The sequence below is a fragment of the Acomys russatus genome, chromosome 21 (assembly GCF_903995435.1).
Source record: "Acomys russatus chromosome 21, mAcoRus1.1, whole genome shotgun sequence".
In the NCBI taxonomy this organism is placed as follows: domain Eukaryota; kingdom Metazoa; phylum Chordata; class Mammalia; order Rodentia; family Muridae; genus Acomys; species Acomys russatus.
In genome coordinates this window covers 7,858,977-7,872,537 of record NC_067157.1, presented here as the reverse complement: position 1 = coordinate 7,872,537, position 13,561 = coordinate 7,858,977, and the positions used below count along the sequence as shown (strand labels likewise).

At 51.5% G+C, this 13,561-nt stretch overlaps 1 protein-coding gene across 1 annotated transcript in view; it reads left to right on the top strand.

Moving 5' to 3' along the window:
- Nucleotides 1–947: 947 nt before the first annotated feature.
- Bend3 (BEN domain containing 3) overlaps nt 948–13,561 on the top strand; it is a 36,304-nt gene continuing 23,690 nt past the window's right edge. Inside the window, exon 1 of the mRNA XM_051164296.1 lies at nt 948–1,033. The gene's annotated coding sequence lies outside the window, so the exon portion shown is untranslated. The remainder of the gene's footprint in view (nt 1,034–13,561) is intronic.

Sequence of the window (13,561 nt, the reverse complement as noted above, 5' to 3'; positions counted from 1 at the left end):
CCACCCCCCCCCTCCACCCCAAGTCCCTGTAAGTTGGGAAAAACGCGAGGGGTAGGTTTCATATTTATTAGCTTGGATTCTGCAGTCCTGTCTTTATTGAGTTGGCGAATGGAGTTTTCCCGTTTTCCGCGCGGAGCGCAGACGCCCCGTGGGTCCGAGTTTCTGGCGTGAGGGTCCGCGAGCGCGTGCTTTGCTCCACAGCCTCAAACTGCAAAACTTGGGCTTTACCGGAGAGGGCGGCCACCCTGCCGGGGGAGTGGCCAGCGCCAGCGAGCCCCATAGCCGGGGTCGCTTTCTAGCGTCCCCCGCAATCCGCATGGATGGCGGGGGGACGACGACAGCGCACCCCGAAGTCTTTGTGCCCCGCGCGGCGCGAGGGTACAGCGCCACCTCCGAGCGCCCCGAACGCGGGAGGCGCGTGCTGAGAAGACACGCCGCGCTGCGCCGTCCTCCCCCCTCCTCCCGGGGGGGGGAGAGAAAAAGTAGAGAAAGAGGCATCGGAGCCACGCTCCGGCCGGGAAAGCACGTAGTCGAGAATGCCGCGGGGCGCTTGCTCGTGGGTGCGGGCCGCCGTTGTCGCCCGGCAGCCGGCGCGGGCCCACGTGGAGCCGCACGGTGCAGGCCGAGCGCGCCCGCCCCGCAGCGCGCCCCAGCTCCCCCGCTGCCGCCGCGGTCGCTCACGCCCGAGTGCCGCCGCCGCCGCCGCCGGTCCCGCGTGTGCCCCGCTGAGGGGGAGGGGCGGCGCGGTGGGGGCGGAGGGCTTGAGGTTCCACTGCAGCGGGGGCTCCTGTGTCCTTGTGCGGAAATGACACACGGAGTCCCGTCACGTCACGCGAGAGCGCAGCGCACGGACACACACAAAGAGGGGAAAATACACGGCGCCCGCCCGCCCGCCGCCCCCAGCCAGTCGGCGGGGCCGCCCCGGCCAGGCCCTGCGCGCTCGGCCCCCACTGCGGCCCGCGCGCCCGCCCCCCGCACGTGGCGCCCGAACTCGGCGCGGGCCCGCTCCGCAAAGTAACAACTCTCGTCCCAGGTGAGTGCGGCCCGCCCGGGGGCCGGCTGCGAGTGGCCGCCGCCTCCTCCTCCGCCTCCGCGCGGCTGTACGGAGCGAGCGCCCACGGGCTCGCCGCGCCCATTGTGCCGCGCGCCCCTTTGTGCCCGCTCGGAACGCCGCGACTCCATGGCGTTCCGGGAGCACGCGCGCCGCGGCCGGGGAGGGTTGCTGTGTGGGGTTCGGGGCGGGAGGGACGACGGTGGGGGGGGGGGGGAGGAGAACGCGCGGTGGAACGGTCCGCGCCGCCGCCGCCAGGCCGGCCCCACTCGCGCCGCGCGCCGGCTCTCCACCCCCGCCGGGCCCCGCGATGGAGCGGTCAAGGGCCCTCCGGGAAGCTGCGCGGCGCCGGGGCGCTGGTGTTCTAGCCGGCCTGCGGCGGGGGTACGGCGCGGCGTGTGTTGGGGTGTCAGAGGGGGCGGGGAGCTGGAGGCCGGAGAGAGCCGGCGCTCGGAGGGACGCTGCCCCGGGAGGCTGCGGAGGGAGCGAGGCCGGCTGCAGCGGCGGGGAGCCGGGTGGGGCGAGCCCCGCCGCTAGGGGGCGCGGCGCCCTCCCGGGCCGTTCCACGGCGCTCCGTGGTTCCCGCTGCCCGGCTGGAGGCGGGCCCAACCCGGCGCCCTGGGTGTGCACCCCGGGCTGGCGCGAGGCCTTCCTGGCCCGGGGCAGAACCGGCCGGCCCCGGGGCGCTCGCCGCTCCTCGTGACTTCTCTCCGCCACGGTGGGCGAGATTTCCCACGCAGACTTAGCTCTGCCGGGACCGGCGCTGTGCGGTGCGGAGTTGTGAGGGCCTTGTGTGCCCGGGACCGGCTCGTCTGTGTTTTTTTTTTTGTTTGTGTTTTTAAAAAGTTTTTACTGAAGTAGTTTGATCACTCAGGTGGCCCGCTTGGGAGAATTTTGGAGGCGGAGGTTAGCCAAAGATGCTCTGGATTAGGGCTAAGTATTTGGGAGTCAGAAAACTTCCTTTTAAAAGTAACTTTTGAGTATTTTCCTATAAATAAAACACGTCACGGGGTAGAGTGCACCAAAGCTAAAGACTTCAGGAGAAGGAGGAAGAGTGGAGAACTTGTGGCAAGCTCGGTACGTCCAAGACAGAGAAGGTTCTGGGTTTTCCTCCGTTCCATTTACATCCTTGCAGTTTTTCTCTTTTTGTGACTGACTACCCTTAATTTATAGGTGTTTAGGGTTTTTCTTGTTTTTTTTTAAGCGTTTGCTTCCCGTGTATGTATTTTGACTTCCTATGTGTAGATGTGTGCACCATATGCCCGCCTCCTGTTTGGGGGGTCAGGGGAGGCCATTGGTCCCCTGGAACTGAGGTACAGATGGTGGTGAGCTGCCACGTGGGTGCTGGGAACCCAACCCACGCCTCTGCAAGAGCAACAAGTGCTTTTAAACGCTGAACCACCGTCTCTCCAGCTTCTAGTTTACAGGTTTATGTCACCTTACAGGACCTCAGTTTCCCAAAATACTAGGGTTTGGGCAGAATGTTTTTGCGAAGAGTCTCTTGTGGCCCCGGGCTGGCCTCGAACTTTTTAATGTAGGCCAGGGTGACCTTGAGCTCCTGATTTCCCACCACCTGTCAAATTGGGATTACAAGTACGCCCTACCGAACCTAATTTTTGTGGCCTTCAGTTATGCGAGGCAAACACCCTACCAAACCAAGTCACATCCCTACCCCCAAGATTATTATAAATTAAAAAAAAAAATCTAAACTTTTATATTTCCATTTGTACCAGACCAACTCAGGTCGGATAACTTAGTAGGTGATCATAAAGTATACAAATTGAATGGAAGACCTCGAATTGCAGGTAGGGAAAGGTGGGGTCAGAGCGGCCAGTTCCTTCTACTGAGGTAGCTGGTGGAATCAAGTAATGCCAGAACCACATTAACTGCTGCAAGCTAGTTAAATGGCTCAACAAGTAAAGGTGCTTGTCACCAAACCTAATGGCTCAATTGGGGGAAGACACACACACACACACACACACACACACACACACACACACACACACACACGGCAAAAAGAAATGTCTTATTGTATCAAAGTGCCTGCCTCACCTATTATGGACTTTACCAGAGGGATTTTCTTTGTTTGTTTTCTCCCTAGACAGGGTTTCTCTCTATGTAGCCTTGGCTCTCTGTAGACCAGGCTGGCCCTGAGACGCGATGGCCTCTTGGCCTCTGCCTCCCAAGTGCTGGAATTAAAGGCGTGCGCCACCACCGCCCAGCAGATTGCTTGCTTGTTTAAAGACAGGGTCTCACTGTGTAGCTTGACTGGCCTAGAGCTTGATTGTTTAACCAGGCTGGCCTTGAACTGAGGAGATCCACCTGCCTAGGCCTCCCAAATGCCACCACTTGTTGTTTGGTCTTTTTTTGAAAGAGGTCTGTGAACCACTTTGTAGACCAGGCTGGCTTTAAACTCAAATCTGACTGCCTCTGCCGTCCAAGTGAGGTGATTAAAGGTGTGCGCCATTGAAGCCACCACCTGGCTTCTGTTGTTTTCTGAGGCTGTGTAGCTCAGACTGGGGTGGCGTTTCATGTTGTTTTTAAAGACGAGGTTTCTCTGTAGGCCTGGCTGGCCTGGAACCTGCTCTGTAGACCAGGCTGGCCTCGAACTCAGACGTACCTGACTGTCATCACCCCTGACCTTTCCTTCTAGGGCTGGGATTAAAGGTGTGGCCACTATGCCCATGTCCTAGATGCCATATCATTGACGTCACTTAACAGGAAAGCTTAATGTGCGCACCTGCGTGCAAACACACACACACACACACATGATCAGTCAGTCCTAAAGACAGAATAACATCCTGTTAAAGATCCACACATTACAGGGTTTCTCTGTGTAGCCTTGGCTGTCCTGGACTCCCCTTTGTAGACCAGGCTAGCCTTAAACTCACAGCGATCTGCCTGCCTCTGCCTCCCAAGTGCAGGGATTAAAGGTGTAGCCACCACGCCCGACACTGGAGCCTTTTTCTCATCAAAGGAATGGTTCCGGCAGAACAGTATTTAGGAAGAGGAAGCTTGGACTCAACCTTGACAAGGGCTTGATTGGATGAAAGTTTTAAAATTCCATCCTGACTACTGTTCTTTAGAATTGCCTAGAAAGTCCCTGAAGTGATGGGAAGTACATACAGCACGCTTTCATGAGTTGTACAGGCACCAACATTTTCACATAACATCAAGTTACAGAAGATGAAAACATAAAGGTTGGTAGCCAACCAGCAGTGACACGTACAGGGGACTAGGGGATAGTGGGGTGTTGGTGCGCATGCTCATTTGCATGTTTCTGCCTTAATTTTGTAGGTGAAACTGTGGTTGGCACTCTTATCACACTGTACCCACATAACTGGGGATTCGCTAGTTTTAGGGTTCACTTTTGGAGTAGTAGAACTTTTCTGTTCTGCTATGTTTAGAGGGACATATATTCATGCCGTCTTTTCTAGCTCTTGGGTGACCCAGAACTCCTGTCACAGCTTCCTGCGTGCTGGGATTACAGAAGTGTACTACACCTGTTGGGGGTTTTGCTGTTTGAGACAGGCTTTCAGGTAGCCCACACTCTACAGCCAGATATAACCTTGAGTTGTCCTCTCAGCCTTCCAAATGCTGGGATACAAGGTGAGCCGCCTTCACTCCTGGACCGTGGTGCATCTGGAGGTCAGAGGGCAGCCTACAGGAGTTGCTCTCCACTGTGTGGGTTCTAGAGAGTCAGCTCAGGCCGTCAGGCTTGGTGGTCAGCCATCTGTCCTATCCTAGATGATAAATTGCTTCCAGCAAGTGAATATAGACCTAAGTGAGTGTCTCTGAGGTTCTGAGCATCACTTTCCTTTCAGCCTTTCCCCATTCCGGAGCTGGCAAGGCCTTCCTCCCCACTTGAGGTTCCAATATAGTATTTCTTTGAGGATCATCAACCCCCAAAGCGCGTGAGTTCCGGAACTGGATGCACACAAGTTAAACCAAGAGCTCCGCATTTTAGCATTCTGTCTCTAGTGTGTTAAACAGGGCACTGTTGGGTTTTTTGGGGGGGGGAGGGGCGGTTCTTTATTTTTTTATTTATTTATTTTTTTCTGGAGTGGTGGTTCGTGACTGGCATGTTAGAATTTTGTCTGAAAAGCAGACTTGTTTTAGAACTGTTTGTTCAGCAACCCTGTGATTATAACCCTCTTTTTCCTTTCCCTTTTAATTTATTTGGGGGTTAGGGTTGAGACAGGTTCTTGTCATGTAGCAGGTCTCCAGCACACACTCCTTCGTCTTCCCCCACTAGACATTGGGATTATAGACATGCAGGTTCACGTGGCTGATCCACATCCTCTTTCTGTGTGGGGTCAGGCTGTGCTAGAACCCGTGGTTCCGTTGTCTTTCTGTGTGGGGTCAGGCTGCACACTCAGCGCTGGGATTATAGGCAGTGTACTACTACCAACCATAAATCAGTGCTCTTAAATCTGAAGGGAAGATTGAGAGTGTCACACTGTAGCCGGGCTCCTCTTGAACTCCTGCCCCAGACACTCAATCTGGCCAAACTGTTACATTTTGCTTTGTTTTGTTTTGTTTTCTGCCAATGGCACCTTTCTCCTTCGCCTGTTTCACCTGCCTGATTTTCGTTTATCAGTGAGCACTATGCCAGCTGCATCGCTCATATGCGTGCACTGTTGGTCTGAGCATGGAGCAAGTGCTGGACCAGAACTTGCCTGAAGAGGCCAGGCTGTGCCCAGAACACTAATTAGCTCGTGTGCTCCTAAGACAGGACAGTTGGAAAAGTGGGCAACACAAAGGAAACTCTGCTTCCGTCTCTTAAGAAATAGTCCCCTTTTTCCAGCCCTGGAGTGGATGCTGGAGCAGCTGCCCACCCTGCCCTCTTGGAGCCAGGTCTGACGGGGAGCCCTTCCTCAAGGGACCCTAAGGAGAACCTATCAGTGGAGAAAGGTATGACGAGTAGGCAGATGCAGGAAGTGCAGGGGCCAGCCGGTTAGACCGTGGCTCTCAGGCACGTGGGCTAGCCGCTAGGGCTGTGCGCCCGTGCTTCCATGTCTGCCGCAGGATGAGGCTGACTGCGGAAGGGAGGCAGCAGCGATTACAGCTTTAGGGGCAATTGCTCTGGTTTTCTGAGAGCTGGTGTTTCTCAAACTGCATCTGCAAATGTGCCTAAAAATAGAAACACACTGCAAACATGTCCTGCAAATCCCATGGGTACACCGACGCTGCCAAGAGTGCCGGTTCTGAGAGCGCCGAGGCTCTTAGCCGGCCTGTGAACCCAGAGACAGACCCTGTGAGGGCAGATGGCATGGGAACAGTCTTCAGTCCTCAGAGAAGACACTTGATTTCACTTCACTTCAGCTTGTTTCTTTCATTTGAAAGAAGATTAATAAACTTTAAGACGTTTGTTTTAACTTTGCAGGTTTTTTTTTTTTTTAAAGAAAGCAAAAATCTTTTTAAAAAGAAAAAACAAACAAACCACTAACTGCTGTAAAGTTTGGCACACATGTTTAAATCAGTGCTGCAGAGTCGGAAGCAAGAATATCATAAGTTTAAAGAAAGCTGAGCCACATAGTGAGATTGTTGTCTCAGATTTAGGATCTACTTTAAACTTTTTTTTTTTTTTTTTTTAATTACTATATGAATGTATGTGACCGCACGTGCCTGAGCGGCATGACGCAGGTGTGGAGGTCAGAGGGTCCTGTGCCTTGAGTTAGTCTGGATGCTAGGCATCTTCATCCACTGAACCATCTCCCTGGAGGTCAGAGGGTCCTGTGCCTTGAGTTAGTCTGGATGCTAGGCATCTTCATCCACTGAACCATCTCCCTGGATTCAAACTTAATCTAGGACATCATCATATTGAGTGCTTTTTGCCAGGCACCATTGACGACTGATTGGCTGGTTGGTTGGTTGGTTGGTTGGGACAGGGCCTCACTATGCATTCCTGGCTGGCCTCTAAACGACTATAGACTGGATTATCCTCAAACCCTACCACTCTCTGCTATGTGTCACCACCATGTCTTCTTTTTTTTTTTTAAGATTTATTTATTATGTATACAGTATTCTGCTTGCATGTACACCTGCAGGCCAGAAGAGGGCACCAGATCTCATTACAGATGGTTGTGAGCCACCATGTGGTTGCTGGGAATTGAACTCAGGACCTCGGGAAGAGCAGTCAGTGCCCTTAACCACTGAGCCATCTCTCCAGCCCACCACCATGTCCTTTATACTTGTTATACTTTGCACAGTTCTGTGAGGGTGAGGTGGGTGTGTTCCGTTTCATAGAAGAAAGAACTAAGTCTTAGGCAGGTAAGCAGCTGTCTGGGTTGTGTTTTGTTTTTGTTTGTTTGTTTTTTGCTTTTTCGAGACAGGGTCTTTCTGTGTAGCCTTGGCTGTCCTGGACTCACTTTGTAGACCAGGCTGGCCTCGAACTCACAGTGATCCACCTGTCTCTGCCTCCTGAGTGCTGGGATTAAAGGTGTGCGCCACCATGTCTGACTCTGTCTGTGTATTAAATGGTAAATGTTCTAACAGGGTTAAAGAGATGGCTCTGTGGTTAAGAGTGGCAGTGGCTCTCATAGAGCACCTGGGTTTGGTTCCTAGTACCCACATGGCATCTCACAACTGTCTGTAATTTCAGTTCCTCAGAATTTAAAGACCCCTCCCCCTTTTTCCCGCCCAAGACAGGGTTTCTTTATGTAGCCTTGTATGTCCTCAACTCGCTTTGTAGACCAGGCTAGCCTGGAACTCATAGAGATCCGCCTGCCTCTGCCTCTTAAGACCCCTTCTGATCTGTAACTGCTAAGCCATTTCACCAGCCCAAATTCTATTTTCTTTTTTTGAGTCAGGGTCTCAACCATGTAGCTCTGGCTGACCTTGAAATAAAATAGGTCCCCATGCCTCTGCTGGCCAATGGCTGGGATCAAGGATACGCACCATCATACCTGGCCAAATTCCATTTTCTTTCTGTCTTTTTTGTTTTGTTTTTGTTTTCCAAGACAGGGTTTCTCTCTGTAGCCTTGTTTGTCGTGGACTCACTTTGTAGTCCAGGCTGGACTACAAAGGTCCATGGATCCTCCTGCCTCTGCCTCCTGAGTGCAGGGACTGCTGGGATTAAAGGCGTGCGCTACCACTCCCAGCTCGGGCAGGTTCTTTGGCCCCTCCCTTGGTCATCTAAGGGCTCCTCTCACTGGTTGGCCAGTTAAGCATCTGGGCTGGGAGTAGGGAAAGCAACCAGCAGGCTTCCCTTAGAAGGCTGCAGTGAGGCTGTCTACCCTCTTGATTCCTGGCCTCCCGGTCAGCCTCTAAGGTCCAGAGGGGACCCCTTTGTCTCCGTCTGCACAAGGTGCTCTGGCATGTAGCAAGAGCTGTCGGGAAGCCAGGCCTTACAGTGTAGCAACTGTGAAAGAGTTGAAGGAAGCTTTTGATTTTCACTAAGCCTTTTAAATCCTTGAGTTTCTTTTAGTAACATTGTCATTAAAATGATTGGAACATAGTCTTGCTGCTTTGCCTTTTGTGTGTGAGGGACTGACAAGCCACCACATGGCTATTTCCTACCCGTGAGGCTCACAGACTCAGGGTACTCTGTCTGGAAGTGAGTGTATAGCATTGCTTCTGGAAACAGCCCTTGAGGGGAGGAGGGTTTGTATTTGAATGGCCTGAGGTCAGGACTGCTTCGTCAGCCCATGACCTACACCTCAGCCTGTTGGCAGCCCTCATGGCAGCTTCTGATTCAATGGAGCGGACTCCGGGGTCGGCTGGCTGGGACTGAACCCTAAAGTCTTACGAAGCCCCATAGTACTTGTCATTTCTGGCCTGCTGCTCGTCCTGTGTGACGCTGCCCCTGCTCTCCTCACAGGGTCTCGTTTGTCCTGTTCTGGCGAACTCAAAGCATGGGTGCTGCACCATTCTAGCCACCCACTGGCAGCCCTAGAAAACGGTTCTTCTGGAACCTAGGGACCAGTTAGGGGAGAGGCGGTGGTCCTTCAAGGCCAGCCAGAGGAATTGCCACATGAGGTGTCCCTGCTTGCGTCATCCATCCTGTTTCTTAAGGGCTGGTTCCCTAGTCAGGTTCCTGCATAGCTCCCTCCGTACGGTCCACCTGGCCAGCATTCCTAGACTCCTTTTCTGTTCAGCTCCCGTCTCACCTTCCGCCAGGTGCTCAGCTCCCAAGGACCTCCAAAGAAAAGAGCGCTTCTTATGGTCTCGTCGCTCTGACCAAAGATGCCCAGCAAGTAGTATACGTTTTCACCCCGATGAATTGCTGACTTCATTCAAGCATGTCCAGTCTTTTAATAATGTGACATCATACTAATATTAATGAAGTTCATGATGAAGACAGTCACAAATTACAAAAGAAAGTTCCAAATGTCTTGTTTGCAGTTTTTGTTGAGCCATATTTACAATACAACCTGTGGGCCACAGGTGAATGTGTCTGCTAGACTATCGATTTCCTTATCCAGTTGCAAACCCTGTAAGTGACTAAGTCCTGGCCTCGTCCACATCCGGCAGACTTGTTCCTCCCCTGAAATTTAGCTCATTTTGAAAAAATGCAGTGGGGAGGGGTGCTGCTTGCCTTTAATCCCAGCGCTGGGGAGGCAGAGGCAGTCAGATCTCAGAGTTCGAGGCCAGTCTGGTCCAGACCTTCCAGGACTATGTAGTGATACCCTGTCTCAAAAACAAAAGGACCCCGAAACAATTATTTTCTTTATCAAAGAGTTTCATACTTATTGTAGAATATTTGGAAAGTGGAGGAAATTCTGAAGAATCATCCGTAATCTTGCTAATTGGAGATAATTAACATTTTGGCATATTTCCCTCCAGCTGCCTTATGGCCTTTTAACATTACATGGTATATCCCCAATGAACGTTGAAGTATGTTACTATTAATTGGGTAGCCTTACAATGAACAATTGGTTTGAATTCTGCACATAATTTAATTCCTGTCTCTTCTTGCTGATTGAGGGTTGGAAACCACCTGCTTAGGAAATGTATAGACCATGACTTCATGGCTTTGTGGAGAGGAAAACACAGCAGTGATCAAAGGCCACTCAGTCTGTGGCACGTTTGGTTTGTTCTCTTACAAGTTGTGCTCAGCCTCTTGTACAGTTTGTCTGTTACTAATCGGCCAGTGGAGCTCTCCACACCAGCATCTTCCCTGGCCAGAGCAGACGACAGGCGTGTGTGTGTGTGTGTGTGTGTGTGTGTGTGTGTGTGTGTGTGTGTGTGTGTGTGTGTGCACACGCGCCAGTTCTCTGCTCCTGACCTTTGCTTTGTTGACCTGCTTAGGGCTCAGTGTTTGATGACTTGTGGGTAATAGAAAGGTCTAGTCCAAGGTCTTTAGAATATGAATGTGATAAGAAAGATTGTTACATCTGGGTGAACACTGACAAACTTATTTCGTAGGTGGATTTACTCCCTCCAGCAATAGCTTTGGTTACTCTTTGATTAATACTCTGTCTCTCCTGAAAGGGAAAAAAAAAATGTCTGGGTCTCTGTTGAGTTTGCTGATAGCTCAGTGTGTTAAGGTATTTTGCTATAAAGCCTGACCATCTTAAGTTTTATTTCTGGGACACATGGTGGAAGGAGAAAACCAATTCTCACAAGTTGAACTCTGACCTCCACTTGAGCACTGTGGCACAGCCCTCACTGCCCCCCCCCAACACATACACACAAATATAAATAAATGTAATACAAATACTTGCAGCTGGATGTGGTGGCCTATCTTGTGACCTTCCTCAGCATTTGAGAAGTAGAGGCAGAAGAGTCAGGAGTTAAACCCGGTCTCAAAGTCTCAAACAAAATATTTCCTCACAGTGGTAGTGAAGAGGTCATGGTCATAAAAAGGCCAAGGCAGAAGGGTTATCCTAAAACCAAGGCTGGTCTTGGCTACATAGCAAATTTCAGGCCAACTTAGGCTACAGAGTAAGACCCTGTTTTTTTTGTTGTTGTTGTTTTTTAATTTTTTATTAATTTATTCTTGTTACATCTCAATGGTTATCCCATCCCTTATATCCTCCCATTCTTCCCTCCCATTTTCCCCTTATTTCCCTTTTGTTTTTTTTAAAAAGAAAAAAAGGTTGCATGGATTCCTGCAAACCTGTAGTCCTGTCACTTGGGAAGCTGATTGGCACGGGTTACCACTGATGAACCATTGTGATCAAAAGCAAGCTGGAATAGAAAGAAAGGGTTGGCTTACTCTTCCGCACCGTAGTCCCTCAAGGAGGGCTGGAACCTGGAGGCAGAGGCTGATGCAGAGGCCAAGGTTTTGCATTTGGCTTTTCGAGACAGGTTTCTGTGTGTAGCCCTGGCTGTCCCGGTACTCACTCTCTGTAGACCAGACTGGCCTCGAACTCATTAAGATCCACCTATGTCTGCTTTTCGAGTGCTGGGATTAAAGTCGTGCACCAGTACCACCAGGCTCCCAGACTGCTTTCTTTTTCTTTCTTTTCTTTCCTTTTTTTGGTTTTTCCAGACAGGGTTTTCCTCTGTCTGCCCTGGCTGACCTGGAACTCCCGTTGTAGACCAGGCTGGCCTCGAACTCAAGAGATCTGCCTGCCTCTGCCTCCCTGAGTGCTAGGATTACAGGCGTGGACTCCCACACCTGGCTCCAGACTGCTTTCTTCTAAACCACCAGCCCAGGGACGGCACCCCCACAATGCTCCAGCCCCTCTCCACTAATCACTAGTTTTACAAAATGCCTCCCAGCAGGATCTCATGGAGGTGTTCTTGCAAACTGAGGCTCCCTTTCAGATCATTCCAGCTGGTGGCAAGTTGACAGAAAACTACCAAGTACGCGGAGGGTTTTCAGAGGTCAAGCCACATTCCCACCCCCATTAAATCATGAGTGGTGGGAAAAACTAAAGCTGGGGAACATATTTCAGTTTTTATTATTTTAAAATAACCATAATGATAGATAAAGCCACTACAAGGTGATATTTAAAAATTTCACAATTTAGCTGTAGGTGTGTGTCTGTGTACATGGAATACACATAGTAGCCTAGGGTGGTCTTAGGAGTCACAGTGTGGTGTAGGTGACCCAGCTATTCCTCCACCTACTTCCATTATTTCCTGTGCTGGGATTACAGGGATGTACCACCATGCGTGGCTTCAGACTCTGTGTGTGTGTGTGTTGTGTGTTGTGTGTCCGTCCCTGTCCACGTGTGTCTGCCAAGGTCTCATATCCCAGGCTGCCCTTGAATTGGCTGTGTAGCTGAGGATGGCGGTCCTTCATCTTATATTCTGCATGCTTCAGGAATGAGTTACCACGTCTTGTCACCAGCCAGGTGTATGTGGCGCTGGGCTTCCAACCCAGGACATGGTGTGCCAGGAAAGCACTGTGCTTCCAGACAGGCACCCCCCAAACCCTCCACAGTTTCTCTGGACACAGGCTAAAAAGTCAGGCTGTCCTTGAGCCTGGGATTACAGGTGTGCAACTTGACGTTTTAACCAGAGACAAGTATCACTATTTCTCCCTTGCTTTGCTCAAACATTTCTGAAGTACATGGAATAGCTGCCCCCATTAGGGGAAAACCGATTTATTTGTGCCTCTGTGTGTGTGTGTGTGTGTGTGTGTGTGTGTGTGTGTGTGTGTGTGTGTGTGTGTGCATGTTTTCAATTTTAAGGTCTGCTGAGGAACATGGTTTTGAAAAGAAGTGTGCTGGAGTGAGAGGCAGGCGACAGTACAGTGTGGTGGGAGCTGCTGGCTCCACCATAACCTACCGGTTTGCAGTTGCAAAGAATGTCTGTGGCATGCTAGGCATCTGGGTCTTCTGTGTCCACCCACAAAGAGCATGTGACCCTCTGCTAAGCAGATGACCAGGAAGTAGAGGTAGCAGTGTGATACACATCTCCTTTCTACTAGCCTGGGGATGCAGGGTGTGACTTGCCAGGCCTCTTCTTGGAAGCTTCCTGCAGTGTGGGGGAAGGGATGTGTCTTTCCAAGCATGTGTCCGCCCCGCTTTTCAGGTAGCGTTCGTACAGCAAAAGGAGATTTGGGTTCCTCACCTGCTCCTGGAAACAAGACCTGGGTCTGGAACTTGGTTAGTGTTCCTCAAAAGCGCTTCCTAGAGGACAACAGGTCATTCTGTTTCCTGCCTGCCTGCCTGGGTAGGAGGTACACACTGACTGATTTTTAAGCCTGGTCACTGTGGGACCCTGAGCAAGCTCCCTGGCTCAGCATTCTGTTGTAGGTTTGGGATTAAAGTTGCCCTGGGCTAAGGCAGTGCTGTGTGTAGACCAACCAGGGCCTCATCCCACTCCTCAGCACAGAGCAGAGGGAGTGTTGCAGAGCAGGAGCACTCTGGGTGTCCTGTGTTCAGGAGACCAGGCCGCCCATTCACCTCTTACTAAAGCCTTAGGTCCTTCCAGTCCCTCTGCCTGCAGGAGGCTCACATGCTGCCGCTCTTCCGTCGTCAGGGTCTGGGCCTCACCATTAGCTGCTACATTTTCTGGTGTGGCTTCCTATGGTTCAGAACATCTGGCTCGCCCAGTCCCATTCCAACAGATTCCATCTGCCTCTCAGCTCCACGGTGCTGCCTGTGTGAC